General features: G+C 37.3%; 1 protein-coding gene across 5 annotated transcripts in view; it reads right to left on the bottom strand.

Annotated features, from left to right (window-relative positions):
• Positions 1-14,248, bottom strand: part of WDR33 (WD repeat domain 33) — a 90,559-nt gene extending 76,311 nt beyond the window's left edge. For 2 of the 5 annotated variants that reach the window (XM_031451200.2, XM_010974627.3), the window contains exon 1: positions 14,068-14,248. The gene's annotated coding sequence lies outside the window, so the exon portion shown is untranslated. The remainder of the gene's footprint in view (positions 1-14,067) is intronic. The other 3 variants (XM_010974629.3, XM_064484671.1, XM_010974628.3) reach the window with 2 other exon arrangements.
• Between the last annotated feature and the right edge of the window lie 2,281 nt (positions 14,249-16,529).

Here is a 16,529-nt window from a genome sequence, read left to right as displayed (position 1 = left end):
GGTTATTTCTGTGTTGGTTTTCCTGATTATTAATAAGTTAAATACTTTTCCTGTTGTCAACTTTATTAGCCAGGTTTATTCCCACCCCTATGTGTTTTGAATACTGCTTTTGGGATAAATCTATACCCAGGTCTTTATTTCCCATCTGTCTCCTATATGAGTAGGTTCAGGGGAAAAAATTTCAGTACACATTTTCATTGTTTGGATTTTGAATCTAAAAGGCATACTTTTTATATCTCTGGAGTTAACAACAAAAAAGTACCCTAATAGAAAAAACTGTTATCATCTCCCTTATCTCAAACTCAAGTGGATACCCGTTATTCGAATATTAGGCATTAGCAAACATGCTTACTAGCTAAATTTATCCGTAGCCCCAAAATCAACAAAGTCATTCGCAGACATGCACAGAGCAGCAAGCAGCAAAAGATTCAAATCACCCAGAGCTCAACATCCCAGCTAAGGTCTAACCAGGCACTGTTCTGCTGACTTGTTTCAGGTATCATACTTCTTACAATCTATGGTCATGTTTTCCACATTCATGTGCCTTTTGTTGCTGATCTTCCTGCTTAAAATTCCCCCCCACCCCAAGTGTTTTGCTGAAGGGCTGTCTAGTGTTCCTAAGAGCAAGAAGGCTGTGATGTGCACTATGGATTAAATATGATTAGATACTAATGTTGTAAACAACTAATGCTGTTCACCTTGAATTAGATATTGACGGATCAACAACATATATTAAATAAGGAACATTATACAGAAATACACTTAAAATAAGGTTATGTTTTGGTTGGCTGATTTAAATATTGTCTCAGAGGCTCCCAGTAATCTAAATTTCCCCTAGGAGCAATGGTTCAGTATTTGCTAGTTCAGTGTTTGTGGCAACTTTACAGAACATAGTAACTACCATGAGTAACAAGAATCAACTGGAGGTGGCAGTCCTTACCATTCACAGGGAAAAATAATAGACAGGGTGTGACAGAGAGTGCAAGGATATTCTCATTTTCTTTTTTTAAAATCACCTTCAACTGTAGAATTCCTTCTTTAAGTTACATCTTAAAAGACATTCAGCAAAGCTGTATCACTGGAATACTATTCACAACTCCTCCACAGAACCCTTAAGCCTTGAGGGACGGGGGTACTGTGCATCATTAGAGTGCAAAGAACAAACTAGGGGAGCTAGGACTCTATTTAAGGCTCTAGTAACTTCTTCCCCTACCTTGGAGAAATTTTTGATACCTCTTGGGTCTTTGTTTCCTAGACTTCTAAAATGAAGGAACAGGATTAAGAACCATTATCATCACTCAATACTTAAAATTTGTAAAGCACACAATGATTCTGACTTAAAATTTTATATTTGATATTCAAGAAAACTTTTGCTATTTTTAAATCATGTTACAACAGCTATGATTTCCAGAAGTACTTTACGTATTTATAAATTTCAGAAAACCACCCTATGAGTTAACAGAGATCCAGGTGGGCAACTAAAAAATTCTGTCTTGCAAAAGCCTTTCAGTGCAGTTCACAAGCACAATAGGCAACCAGAAAGGAATGACTAAATAAATTACTTCCGCATATCTCTATCATGAGATCTTACATAATCATTAAAAATGCCTGAAATATTTCAAACAAACTGCACATGATCTAAGTGGAAAAATCACACTGTGGGATAATTATAATTATTTTAAAAGAACTGTACACTTTTGCTCAAAAGCCAAAAAATAAGAAGGAACACACAATCAAAGTAACAGAGCAAGGACTTATGGTAAGATTCTGTTGTCTTCTTCACACCCTGGGTTTTTCCAAGTTGGCCACAACAGACATGAATTACTTTTATAAGGAGGTAAGACTGGTGTTTTTCTTTTTTTTTAAATGATATTCTGAAATGTCTAAGTTTGCCAAATACTCTCACAACCTTTGCTGGGATATTCCTATACCAATGTTCTCAATTATTTTTGTACATTTATGCTTATTTATTACTCTCAATTTATCAGCAGTCTTTGCACTTCCAAAGTACATTAGAAAAAACACTGACAATACAGTGGAGAGGTCCAGGAAACAGTTATTGCTCACAGGACAACAGTAATTTTTGTGTTTCTGTATTATAGACTAAGAATTCACACCAAATTAAAAGGGTCTGTTTCCAAAAGTCTAATTTAAAATACAGAACCTGTAGCATATACAAAAATAACTATTTTGAGGTGGGAGGACAACGCTTCAGAAATACAAAGATAAAGTCCATTCTCCAGAACAACTATAACAGAGACATTTCACATAACAGATCTCTTAACTGTCCATCAAAAGATACGCCTTCTGCATTACGACTCTTGGACAGAGAAAGCAAATGGTGATTTCAACTAGTCCTAATCAGGCTAGCAGACCATAGAGGCTTGATCTGCAACTGAGATACTTCTTTGAGCAAGTCTTTTCCTAAATTGAAAAAAAAAAAAGTATATGTATGAAAAATAAAAAATCAGGAAGACTGATCCAGTTAAAGAAGATCAAGGAGACAAGGAAATGTAACACATGACCCTTACTTAGATCCGGGTTTGGGGGAAAAAAAAAAACAGCTATTAGAGATGTCTGAATGTGGACCTGGTGTTACATAATATTAGGGAATTATGGCTAATTTTCTTTGTGTGAATTGTACACTGAAACTGCATTCTGAAGCATCATGTGTTATGACGTCTCTAATTACTCTAAATGGTTAAAATGTCTGTACGCATGTATGCATATAGAGACAGAATGTTACTGGTTGAATTACATCCCCTCAAAATTCATATGGTGAAGTCCTAACCTGCAGCAGCTTATTGGGAAACAGAGTCCTTGCAGATGACATTAGTTAAGATGAAGTCATACTGGAGGAGGGTGGGCCACTAATTCAACATGACTGGTGTCCTTATAAAAAGGGGGAATTCGGACAAATGTAAGGTTGGAGTTAATGCTGGCACAGTGACAGAACTACCAGAAATTAGGAGAGATCTGAACAGATCTGTCCCTAGTACCTTCAGAGAGAACATGGTCCTGCTGACACCTTGATCTCAGACATCTAACATCTAGAACTGTTAAGACAATAAATGTCTATTGTTTAAGTCACTCAGTTTGTGGTATTTTGATGTATCAGCCCTAGCAAGAAAATACAGCAAAACTATAACAAGTGTTGAATTTAGGAGGCAAGTATATGGTATTAACTTCTTTCTTCAACTTTTCTGTATATCTAAAATGTTTAATACCGTACGGTAAATACTTTAGGATTGTGTGAATATTCTGTTCCCCAGTAACCATTCATTTAATAGTCATTGATGTCACTTATCTGAATAAAAGGAACTTCGTTTATCAATATCCACAAACTAAGTGCTGGGATTTTGACTGGTATCATGTTGAATCTACACAGCAAGCTGGGAAGAACTGACAACTTGACAATATTAAATCTTCTTACCATGTACATTAAATATTTTGCTATGAGAGGGAGTGCTAGGGGGAGAAACAAAAACAGGTAGGGGAGCACAGATGTGAAACAGAAATGTTTCAGATGAAATAACTTAGGATGCTAAAAGAAAGGATACATCAAGTGGAGAAGGGGAGGAGGGGCAATTCTAGACAGAGGAAACAGCAAGTGGAAGTAAAAGAGAAATACTGAGGGCTTTTGGGGGGGGGTTGAGATAAAACTGAATGATAACACTGTATTCATTTTAAGTGTATATACAGTTTTTTAAATGGTGGGGTGGGGGAGAGGGAGCAGCAGAGAAAGATGCTGGAAACCTAAAGTTCATATACTGAAGCTAGATTCTGAAATGCCCATTATGCTAACCTATATGAAAGAGTTTATATGTATCACATAAAGCAGAAGCTGTAACTGGGGTCTATGGATACATAAACGGGCAAAAGGAATTCAATGACCCTCCCTACCTCAGAGTTGCATGTAGAATTCTAATATGGATATTTACGTTTTTCTGGGAAGAAGTATACAACTTTCATCAGACTCCCATGGGTCCAAAAAGTATAGAAGCCACTATTACAGGCAATGATGAATCATCCCAGGTATGTATAGCACATGAAAATTATCAAAAAGGGGCAGATTAGTGATTTTACGTTCCCCTTGTTACTCATGCTGAGGAATGACTCATCACTCTCTGGGAAGCAACACCATTCAAGAAAGCAACAACTATGATAATACAAGTGGTGGTTGGGTGTGAGAAAAACTACCATATTCACACACTGATAGTGTACATACTGTGACCAAGCAACTGCACTTCTGTGAATTTACTCCTATATACACGCTCACTCGTGCACAAACGCATGCACAAGGTTATTCAGTGGAGCACCGTTTTTAGTAACAGAAGACTGGAAACCACTCATGTCTACCAAATAGAGGGCTAGTTAAAGAAAATCATGAAATACCCACACAACAATTATGCAACTCTTATAAAGAAGGTAGTTCTATTTAGGATCTCCAAGATACACTGTTAAGTGAAAAAAAAGTACAGAACACTGTATAGACTACTACTGTGTACGTGAAAAGGAACCCAAAAGAGGGGCATATACACATCTGTAGTAAATGCGTTTGCTATATACAACCCAAAATATCTCTGGAAGAATTCACAACAGACTGCTAACTGTGGCTAATGAACAAATAAAAGAGGACTGGAGGACAGCAGTACCAAGGAGACAGAGATCACTATACATTCTCTTCTACCTTTCACTTTTTAAAACACATGTACATAGTATATAAAGAAATGAATGAATGAATAAATGCAAAAGAAAAATAATTTATAAAAAATGCTACTAAAGTAGTGTTATGTGCAGTTTCAGCACAGTACCAGAAATGATTACTCTGGACACAAAATTAGTGTAAAAAGCCATAGATGGAAATGAGCATTGTGGGTAGAAAATGTGGGTGAAAAGCTCCCTAATAATATCAACTACAATTTGAGTACCTGAAACATGTGAAAGAGGCACAGTCTACCTACTAGGGGTGTGATACGTGTGGGTAAAATTTATCAAGAAATATTCTGCCAAATTCTACAATTATCTGGCAGATTTAAAGGCTGAAAATCATTAGGTTACTAAAACAAACACACCAAAGTCCTAGCTGGTAATCAATTTTGAACAAAGCTAGATATGACAACTTCAAGACCACAAAATAATGTGAATGTATTCCTGATGGAAGGTTCTTCTATTTTAGACTTTTCTGGCCATGTAACTTAAAATTTTAGCTCTCTCTCAAAGACAATGAACCAAAAAACTCTTCCAACTTATACTGAGATGTTTGGAGTTTGCTTTTTGTTTTGTTTTTTGTAAAGGTGGAGAAAAGAACATTAAACTTGTATTCAGGGGACTTGGATTCTTCCACTAACTGTGTAACGATGAACAAATTTAGTCTCCTCGATCCTGTTCCTTAAGGGTCTAGATGGGATGATCTCTAAAAGTAAAATAATTCTAAAACTTCAGGATTATATGGGGAGCAGCAAACAATGTTCCAGTTTCTCTTAGCTCATTTTAAAACTTGGCTTAACAACTAAATTGAAGGTTAAAGCATTTAACAGAATACACAAAGACAATCATTACCAAAGGAACAAACCAAAGAGATGGCTGTGAATAGTTCCAATTTATCAATAGTAAGATAAAATGACAAGCTATGTGTGACAGGCTTTGAATGCCGCTTCACAGTTTCTGGTTCTATTACCCACACTGGCCTAAAAGCCTAATTAGTTCCTCAGTCTTTGGTATTTGTGGTGTCTTTAATTACCCTACAAAACATACCGTCTTACTCTGGTATTTCCCTCTGAACAAGTCAGTCTGAGTTTCAAAAGTAACAGTGGTTATTAAGGATATGATAAACAGAGTTAACCAAATACCTAAAAGTGAAGTTTAAAAAAATTCACCACTGAAACACGTGTCCTTCATTATTTTTTTTAAGTTAAAAAATTTATTTAAATTATTTTATTTTATACTTTCTTTGGTGGGGAAGAGGTTTACTTTTTATTTTTAGAGGAGGTACTGGGAATTGAACCCAGGGCCTTGTGTATACTAAGCATGTGCCCTACCACTTGAACTATATCATCCTCCCTCCTTCATTATTTTTGATGAATCTTCTCTTTATAAAGGCTCAGTACTGTTAAGTAAAACTACTTTTATTAGAGCTAAAACTAAAGATTATTGATTTCTAACCACAAAGTCAAACTCACTATAGTTTTCTAACCATACAATCAAACTTATATTCATATTTATACCCATGGACAATAATCCACACTTCTGGTTGGGATAATCAATTGTTTATAGAATTCTAATATGGATATTTACATTTTTTTCTGGAAAGAAGTATACAACTTTCATCAGATTCCCATGGGGTCCAAAAAGTATAGAAGCATTAAATACAGCAAATGTATATAGCTCAAATTGTAGAGTGCATGTTTAATATGCACAAGGTCCTGGGTTCAATCCTCAGTACCTCTATTTAAAAAACAACAACTAATAATAAATAAATAGACCTAATTACCCCCCCCCCAAAAAAAAGTTTAAAAAAAAATCACAATGAGAGAGTACTTCACATCCACTAGGGCTATTTTAACCAAAAAAAGGGAAAAATAACAAGTTTGGTGAGTATGTGGAGAAACTGGAACCCTCAAATACTGCTAGTGAGTATGTAAAATACTGCAGAGAAAAGAGTTTGGAATTACCCTAAATCCTAAACATAGAATTAGCATAATACCCAGCAATTCCACTTCTAGGTATACCCCCAAGAGAACTAAAAGCATTATGTGCACACAAAAACTTGTACAGGAATGTTCATAGCAGCATTATTCACAAGAACCAAAAAGTGAAAACAACCCAAACGTTTTACTGACTAGACTGCCCAGTTAAGAGAGAAGATAAGCTGAGCACAGGCCCAGTGGAAGAGAAGCACAAGGCAAGACATGGAGGGACTCAGAGTGCTGATGTTCTCAAAGTCCACGACTCCACGTGTTCACCAACCCAGACGCCCTCCGAACCTTGTCCTTTCTTTTCTATGGAGGCTTCATTACCTGGGCATTATTGACTAATCACTGGCAATAGATTCAACCTCCAGTCCCTCTCCTCTCCTAGAAGCCAAGCGGTTGGGCTGAAAGTTCCAACCCTCTAACCACATATGGTTTCCCTGACAATCAGCATTCATCCTTAGGTGCTTTCCAAAAGTCACCTCACTAACACAAACTCAAATGTGATTAAATGGGGTTTGTTATGAATATCAAGACACATTTCTCACTATAATCACTAAGGACATTCCAACGGTTTCAGGAGCTCTACGCCAGAAACTAGACAGACCAAATACATGTTTCTTATTATAAATCTCTTGGGGGTTGGGGGGGAGTTGTGCAGGGAGGGAAGCTCTGGATTGATACGGAATGATTTTTTGAATATGTTTGTAGGAAAAAACAAGGCTCGCACACACAAATGGGACTATATCAATCTTAAAAATTTTGGTGCAGCAAAGGACACAATCAACAGAGTGAAATGGCAACCTACAGAATGGGAGAAAATGTCTGCAAATCTGATAGGGGGTTAATATTTAGGACACATGAAGATCTCCGAAAACTCAACAACAAGAAAATCAAATAACCCAATTAAAATTTGGGCAAAGAGCTTAAAGAGACATTTCTCCAAAAAGGATATACAAATAACCAACAAGCATATGAAAAAGATGCTCAACATCATTTATTATTGGAGAAATGCAAAATGAAACCATGAGATATCACCTCACATCCATTAGAATGGCTACTATCAAAATATAGGGAGTAAGAGTTGGTGAGGATGTGGAGAAATTGGAACCCTTCTGCACTGTTAATAGGATTGTGGAATGGTGCAAACCACTGTGGAAAACAAGATGGAGGTTCCTCAAAAAATTAAAAATAAAACTACCACATGACCCAGCAATCCCTCCTCTGAGTATGTATTAAAAGGGTCCCAAAGAGATATTTGCACACCTATGTTCATAACAGCACTATTCACAAAAGCCAACACATGAAAGCAACCCAAATATCCATCCACAGGTGAATGAATAAACAAAATGTGGTACAAAAAATGGACTAACATTCAGCTGTTAAGAAAAAAAAAGGAAATCCTGTCACATGCCACAACATGGATGAATGTTGAGGACATTATGCTCAGTGAAATAAGCCAGTCACAAAAAGACAAATACTGTATAATTCCAATCATATGAGATATCTAAACTAGTCAAACTCTTAGAAATATAAAGTAGAAGAGTTACTGCCAGGGGTTGGGGCAAGGGGGAAAATGGGGAGGAGCTGTTCAGTGGATGAGAGTTAAAGTTTTGCAAGACAAAAAAAGTTCTCAGATCTCTGGCACAACGTGAATATTATACTTAACACTATTGAACTGTACACTTAAAAATGGTTAAGATGATAATTATCTTTACAATTAAGAAAACCAAGGTTTACAAGTTGTTTTTTTTTTAAGCGTGCCACTTTTGTAGGAAAGAGAAGAGAATGCACACACATACACATACCATACACTGGACAAGTAAGAATGGGAGTGGGGAGTTTGGAGAAAGAAGCAAGATTTAAGTACTCTTTCAATACTGTATTAAATTTTAAGCCATGTAAATATTAAACATATTTAAATCAAGAAGAAAAAAGCACACTGGAATATGAACAAAAAGTCAAACCTGATCATCAAAAGTAGTCAAATTGATAAAGCAAACAAATAAAAAAAAAAAGGTGTTATCTCAAGTAACTTTTGCTTTGTTTTTTTTGGTGGGGGGAGGTAATTGCGGGGGCAGGATGTAATTACGTTTTTACACGTACTGGGGATTGAACCCAGGACCTCATGCATGCTAAGCATGTGCTCTACCATTTGAGCTATACCCTTACCCCTCAAGTGACTTTTGAACACAGTTCTCTTAACTGTTCATCTTTAGTGCAATACGTTTTAAGGAAAAAAAGGAGTGAAAAGAAATCATCTGCACTTAGTAGGATTGTTAGTAATAATACTGGCATTGTAAATTGAGTCTACTTTCTTTGTCGCAAACTCCACTAATGTTAACTTTGATTTGTCATTTAAAATACCAGTATAAACTGATGATTTTTGAAAACACGTTTCCTAGTTCTGCTCACTGAAAGGAGCCTAGAAGCTGAAACCTTAGTAACAGTGCATGTAACACCTTGCACCCAAATCTTAATTTATAAATATCACTTTCTATCAGAAGAAAGTGGGGCTTTTTGGAGAAATAGGAAAATACGAAAAACAAGAAACAAAAATATGAGAAGGACCTGGGTTATTTTGTTTTTCCAAACACCAAGAAAGCCCTCAACGATTAATTAGCCTCAGTCAAAAAGGACATGAGAGCCAGCTCAAAGAGGGGCTCACACTGGCCAAATCTGGGACAACTTAAGCATCAAAAAACAATAACTACAATTGACTAACATATTTTAAAAAAAAAATAGTAATGTTCCAAAAACTAAGAGAAAACAGAAAAACCTATACTCTTTCAAAACAATGTCAGTCATTAAAGAAAAAAAGGCCATAGAACTGGTCCTGATTAAAGACCAAAGAGATACAATTAAATACAATGTTCAATTCTAGACTGGATTCTAAACTTCAGGGGCAAAAAACTCTACAACGGATGTTACTGGGACAACTGGAGAAATCTGAATATGAAATCTGCATATTAGATAAATCATATTAGTGTTAAATGTATAGAACTTGTTAATATTGTGGGTATTTAAGAGAATGGTGTTCCTAGTGGAAAGGTGCATGGTGTCTGTAAATGACTCCAGATGGTTCAGAAAAAAATCTGTAGGGTAGGGAGAAAAGAATAGACAGAGAGAGAGGGCCAATGTGACAAAATGGTAACTAGTGAACAGGGATGGAAGAGTGCAAGAGAGTTCTCTGTACTATTATTCCATTTCTTCTGTATGTTTATATTTATTTCAAAAATTTAAAGTTGAAAACATGAAGGAGGGGGAAGCTTTTCTTCACAGAAAGCAGCTAATAATGTAAACAAATAATAGAACTATGAGAATTTAGAAAATTCATTCATTCAATTTTTGTAATCCCCAACCAAACAACAACAACTAGGCCAATAATCATCAACCATTAGGTGTCAGGGGAAAATGTACCTTTTCAACGAAGAAATCTGGTGGACACCACACTAACCCAGTAAACTCAGCACTGGAAACACTGGGGCAAACTAACATCTGGCAAGCCCCAACACATTACTGATGGCTTGGTCATCACTAGAAACAGGAGAACCAGACATTCTGTCCTTCCTACTGTAATGCAACGCAAATTACCTATCATCCATCACCTATGCAGTATTTTTGCCAAAAATATTTGATCCAAATTTAATCAAACCTCTCCATATCTAACTTCCAATTTACAGGAAGTTTTAAAAATAGAGAAACAAGTTAAATGACATTTTAAGCATTCAGTCAGAAAATCCCAAATTGGACTATTCTTTAAAAAGTCCATGCCAGAGACTTAATGCTGTCTTAGGCATAATAATGATACTGTGTTTCTTATATGGTCTTAGCTGGAAGCTAATTTGCAAAACAAAGATATAAAGTGCAGGAAAATGACATTATTTTAAAGAGATTCATCCTGAAGTATTTAGAGGACAATCATATGATATCTGCATTTAATTTCAGTTGGTTCTTGAGGGGAGAGGTATACTGAGAGCTTAAGTAAAATAGTTAAATGTTAGTAACAGATAAACCTAAATGAAAGCTTACAGGTGTTCACTGTGTCCCTCTTTCGACTTTTCTGGATGTTTGCATTTTCTCATAACATATAAAGATAGAAAAAAGGTTACCAGAATATCCCACATATGAAAAAGGGGAAATTGCTCCTTAAAAGCATCTTACTGAGACAGTAAACAGATCAAGTGCCTATAACAAACAGCCTTAACGCACAACTGCGCAGCTGTCAATCCACCCAAGGACCAGCTTGAAACCCAGAAGGCATAGTACCAGGCACTACAGGACACAAAGTAACAGAAAGCAGTCACAAAGCTGTAAATAAACAAAAAGTCACCAAAGATCTCATTAATGGGATGGGGCTTAGCTGGATTTTGAGGAGTGGACAGGACAAGCGTAGTCTGAAAAGTGGGAGACAGGCAAAGAGGTCATAAAAGCGTGCCAAGTAGCAGAAATAAACCAGCACTGTGTGAAATATGGATCCCAGTAGAGTCATGAGGAGAATTTTGTAGAAAATTCATTCATCCCTCAGTTTTATGATGCCTGGGTTTTATGAATACAAAAATCAAGGCAATACAGCACCTGCCTTCAAAGAGCTAACAAAGTAGTGAGAAGATACTACTCTAATCAAAATACATTAAGTAGAGATATACACAAAATTATTTAGTAACACAGGGAAAGGAGTAGTTACCAGAAGAACAAGATTATCAGTAAGTTTTCAACAAAGATACCTGAATTAATTTTTAAAAAGTGAAAATGGGAAAGGTAGGAATGGGCAAAATGAAGGGGTCAAAAGGTATAAACTGTCCAATTCTAAAATAAATAAGTCATGTAGATGTAACATACAGCATGGTGATCACAATTAGTAACACTATATTGCATATTTAAAAGTTTCTAAGTGAGTAGATCTTAAAAGTTCTCACCACAAGAAAAAGAAATTTGTTAACTATGTATGGTGATGGACTTATTGTGGTGATCATCTCATAATATATACTAATATCAAATCATTATGTTGTACACCTGAAACTAGTAAGATGTTACATGTCAACTGCACCTCAATAAAAAAAAAATGACTTCAAGTCACAGAAAGTAAAATGCCAAAATTTACTAAACGCATACGATGTACTAGACACTTTCTTTCACCTTTGAGATAAACATTATAATTAACATTTTTATATATAAGGAAACTGAAGTTCAGAAAGTATAATGGACCAAATGCGAAAAAGCTAGTTACTGGTGAGCCTGACATTCAAAGCTAGATCTGTCTACTGCTAAAACCCATGTGCTTTCCAATACAACCCAGCTCTGGGAATTTATAAGCACTCAAATTACGAATATAAGGTACAAACAAACATTAAGTCAGCCACTCTACCAGAAAACACTAAAATGTTCTAGAGTCAGAAAGGATGAGAGTAACATGCCTAAGATTTTCCAATGATGTATCTACTTAAGAGTCTCGGAGAAACTTTCACTGTTTCAATAGAAAAAGAGAATTAACATCTCTTAAAAGTAAAAGTTTCAACACAAATAAAATCCTGGAATAATGTCTGGCAGAAAAGTAGAACAATCAGGAATCTTAAACAACAAATCTAGAATGCTTAAACAACTGGTAAGTTTATGACATTTAATTAAATACACTTCGATAATGAAGATTTCTAATCTGCAGGCTCTAACCAATTAATACCAATTTATCTAAAAGTCCTATTGTCTTGGTGAGCAACCTCAAAAGGATTACATACTTTCTTAAGTGAGAAACTTTCACTAATATCTCCAATATATTTGTTATAAAACTTTACCTGACTTTCTATTCTGAAACATGAAACAGTTTAAACTTCAGCAATAATCAAATAACATTTTTCCCAAAGTAATGTAAGAAGTATACGGACTTGTTACCTAGCGAAGAGAGCTCTGAATAAGCACCTTAAGTGGCTCCTTAAAAGTGTAATTAAAGCCTTAGGTCAGGATAAAACTGACGGCAAAATCTCTTTTTAATATTTTTCACCAGCCAAAGAACGCAAGTTAAGCCATCAACCTCAGAGATAAGGATTTATTTTTTCCTAAAGCACTGTGCTGTAAAGCCAACTTTCTTCCAAAATTCTTCCCCTAAATACAGAAAGATATGAGCTTTCCACAAATTTCAAAACACGCTAATTACGGAATTTCAAGCCTCAGCACAAACGCAAATGGACACAGCATGTTACTTCTAGGCAAGGAAACCAATTAAAAGTACGAAAGCATTTTACGGTAATAAAAGGTGGGTGTCAAATGCAGTTAAGATTAGGAAAACAAAAATGCCATAGGGGAACAATTAACGTGTTTCTTTTTAACTAAGAGTCTCTAAAAGTTTTCTTTGAATTAAAAAGTTCAACCACTGCATCACGTTCACAGGCAAAAAATACTGCGTGCACTAGATATCCACAGTGTGCTTTAAAGTCAACTCAGCGCTCCCAAGAGGTATTCCTATCAACATTGGCTTTTTGTTAATACTCTACAGTCTTCCAAAGTTCCCAGTCAACTTAATGTCATCTGTGTAGAAATTACTTCAAAACATTCTTAACAGGCTTTCTAAAAGTAATCCGTACTTTTCTGATTTGATTTAAACAGGTCCAATTACGGAATTCCCTATAGACCCGCCTCCTTCTCTCTCCGGAAGGGCCACCAACCACACGGGTTACAACAAAGTATCAACACTTTTTCTTTAAAAAAAAAAAAAAAAAAAGAATGCTTTCTAAGATCCTAAATATCTAGTTGCCAGAAGGCAACTTAAAATGAGAGATGTGCTGGGAGTTACTAGAGACACATGCAGGGAGCATGATCTTAAACAAACAAAATAGCAACAGAACTATTCCAAAGGAGCGGGGTTTTTATTTAGCCTGTCAAGCTGTGGACCCATCCCTGTTAAAACTGTCGACTTCCAGCCACGACAATTACGAGGCTAAACCTTCCGCTGTTTTGCCGGTTTCGCATTAACTAACTTCCCGTGACCCCTCCAACCAACCACTCAAAGCCACACTCCATTCAGCTCTCGGCCCAACCTCTCCCCTCCCGTCCCAAATTTCAGTTTAACGCGCTTTCCTCCTCTACACTTCAGTTTTATCCGTGGCCTACCCTCCCTACGTCTTCTTGTTGCCACCGGTTCCCAGGCAGGGCCTCAGTCCTTCCATGGCCTCCTTTCCCGATCCGCCTCACGCCTCCAGACCCCTCCCCGAAGGCCCGAACCCGCCTCAAAGAGCCTCCGGACGTCGATCCTCCCCACTCTTCCAACCTGTCCCCAGGCGCCCCTCCGGGCCCCCAAAGCACGCAACGGCCGAGCTTGAAAATGGCGGAGAGTGCCGCCGCCTGCTGCCGGGGAGCGGTCCCGTGCCGCCGCCGCACTCACCCTCTGGCGCTGAGCAGAGCTCCTAATGGATGGCGAGCGAAGTGTTCGTCTTCACCGTTGGGAATGTCTCTCCTGTCTGGCCTCCTCCCTCCGCCCCTCTCAATCCCACTCCTCCAAAAGAGTAGCCGCCATCTTCCCTATGAGCCACCGAGCGCACGTCCTGCGTCATCACGCCCCGGCGTACGCTACGACGTCACGCGCGCCACGGTCGCCGGGCTCCGTAGGACTCGATCTGCGCATGTGTGTAGGTGAGGGGCGGGGCCTGGCGGGAACCCCACGCGGCTCTGCTGAGCGGCTCTTTGTTCCAGCTGAGAGGAGGTTGGCGCTGCGTGGGGAGGAAGGTGGCCTCCAGTTGGGAGTTAAGCCTGATGCTCTCAAAAATAACCCGTTTAACAAAATTTGAATAAAAGATTTGTTTGAATAAGAAATTTGGTGGCGGTGCTGCAGTTGCTCAATATTCATCCTTGAAACTGGGGCTCCTGCCTGACAATATTTTGAGAATTTGAAAGAAGTCACGGAGCTGAGTCAAGCACAAGATTTGAGTTTGCTCATTACCTGATGTCTCTAGGTTATCTCCTTTCCTCACTCAACGTGGAGACCAAGTTACAAAAACAGCCCTAGGGTACTACCTCCTTGGAAAACGGTTTCAACTGCGTCTACTGAAGCTACGCATATCCTCACCCAGAAACTCAGCAGGTCCTCTCCAAGAGGACCGAGTGCACACGCCCGCCAAAGGCTTGCACAGAAGCTATATTTGTAATAACAAAACACTGGTAACCCAAATGTCCATTAGTAGTTGTAAATAAACTGTCCTGTGATGAGCTGCTATGTAGCAACAGTGTTGCAGCAAAGTGTGTTATAGCTCAGTGTTACAGCTCAGTTGTAACAACAACCTGGATCCAGGAGAGAGACCAAGCAGCGAAGAGTTGGAGAACTCAGGTTTATTATGCCCGCAAGCCCAGAGGAGTAAACACTCCAAGCTCCAGACCCCATCTGTCCGTTTACACATACTTTTATAGGCTGCCAGTCAACACTTTGCAACATCATAAGGTGTAACAAAGTTGACAAATTAGGAAGGAGCTTTGTAGAAATGGACCAATCAGGAGTGATAGAAATGGACCAATCAGGAGTTAGCTCAGGGAACCAACAGAATCTCAGGGCTAAGTTCAGCTTTCCTAGAAGCAAGAGATTTCAGAGGCAAAAAGAGAGATAATGACGCGGGGGCCAGGGAACCAGATGATGCTGGCAGGAGAGTAGTGGCCCTGCCTGGGGGTCCTGCTGGTCTTTTTCATGGGGCTTCCCACCTCAACAGGAAATTCAGGCAGACCTCGGAGATACTGTGCCTGTTCCTTTCCAGGCCACCGCAAGGTTTCTTGGTTTCCAAGTGCATGCTGAAGTCATGTTTGCAGTATACTGTACTTTATTAAGTTTGTAATAGCACCATGTCCCTTAAAAAAGTACATATATTTAAAATGCTTCATTGCTAAAAAATGCTAACCATCATCTGACAATGCAGTTGCCACGAAACTTCCATGTTAAAAAAAATACAATATCTGTGAAGTGCAATAAAATAAATTATGCTGTAATTACAGACAAATGAAAACAACCTGGTAAATATCATAGATGCTGTTAAATCAGGCACAAAAAGAGGACACTGGATGATTCAATTTATTTATTTTTAATGTTTAGAACAATGTTTCTTTTCCCACAAGATCATGCAATCATGTATTTTTATTTTATTTATTTATTTATTTTTATTGAAGTATAGTCAGTTTACAATGTGTCAATTTCAGCATAATAAGTGATTCAATTTATATGAGATTTGCAATACAACTTCAATATCCTGTCCACCAGAACTTGACACAACATTGTAAACTGACTACTTCAATTAAAAAAAAAGAAAAATTATTAAGACAATACAACTTCAAAACAAGCAAGTTATCTTCTACCTTTAGAAAAGTAATTTAGCAATATGAACCAAGAATCTTAAAAATATTTATTACTTTTTGTTTAATTGAAGTATAGTCAGTTACAAATTGTCAATTTCTGGTGTATATACAATGTCCCAGTCATGCATATACATACATATATTAGTTTTCATATTCTTTTTCATTAAAGGTTATTATGAGATATTGAATATAGTTCCTTGTGCTATACAGAGGAAATGTGTTTTTTTAATCTATTTTTATATAGAGTGGCTAACATTTGCACATCTCAAAACTCCCAAATTTATCACTTCCCACCCCCTCTTCCCCGGTAACCATAGATTGTTTACTAAAAATATTTATTACTTCTGATTCTAATCCTTTTCTAAAAGTCTATCCTAAGGAAAGTCTCAGAAGTATGAAAAAAAATCTTGTACAAACCTTTCATTGAAGTATCACTGATGATACCAAAAAAAATGGAAGCAACCTAAATGTCCAACAGCAGAGAATGGTTAAATAAAGTCACATCCATACAAC

This window comes from Camelus dromedarius, chromosome 4 (genome assembly GCF_036321535.1).
Source record: "Camelus dromedarius isolate mCamDro1 chromosome 4, mCamDro1.pat, whole genome shotgun sequence".
NCBI lineage: Eukaryota > Metazoa > Chordata > Mammalia > Artiodactyla > Camelidae > Camelus > Camelus dromedarius.
This window is presented reverse-complemented; position numbering and strand designations above follow the sequence as displayed.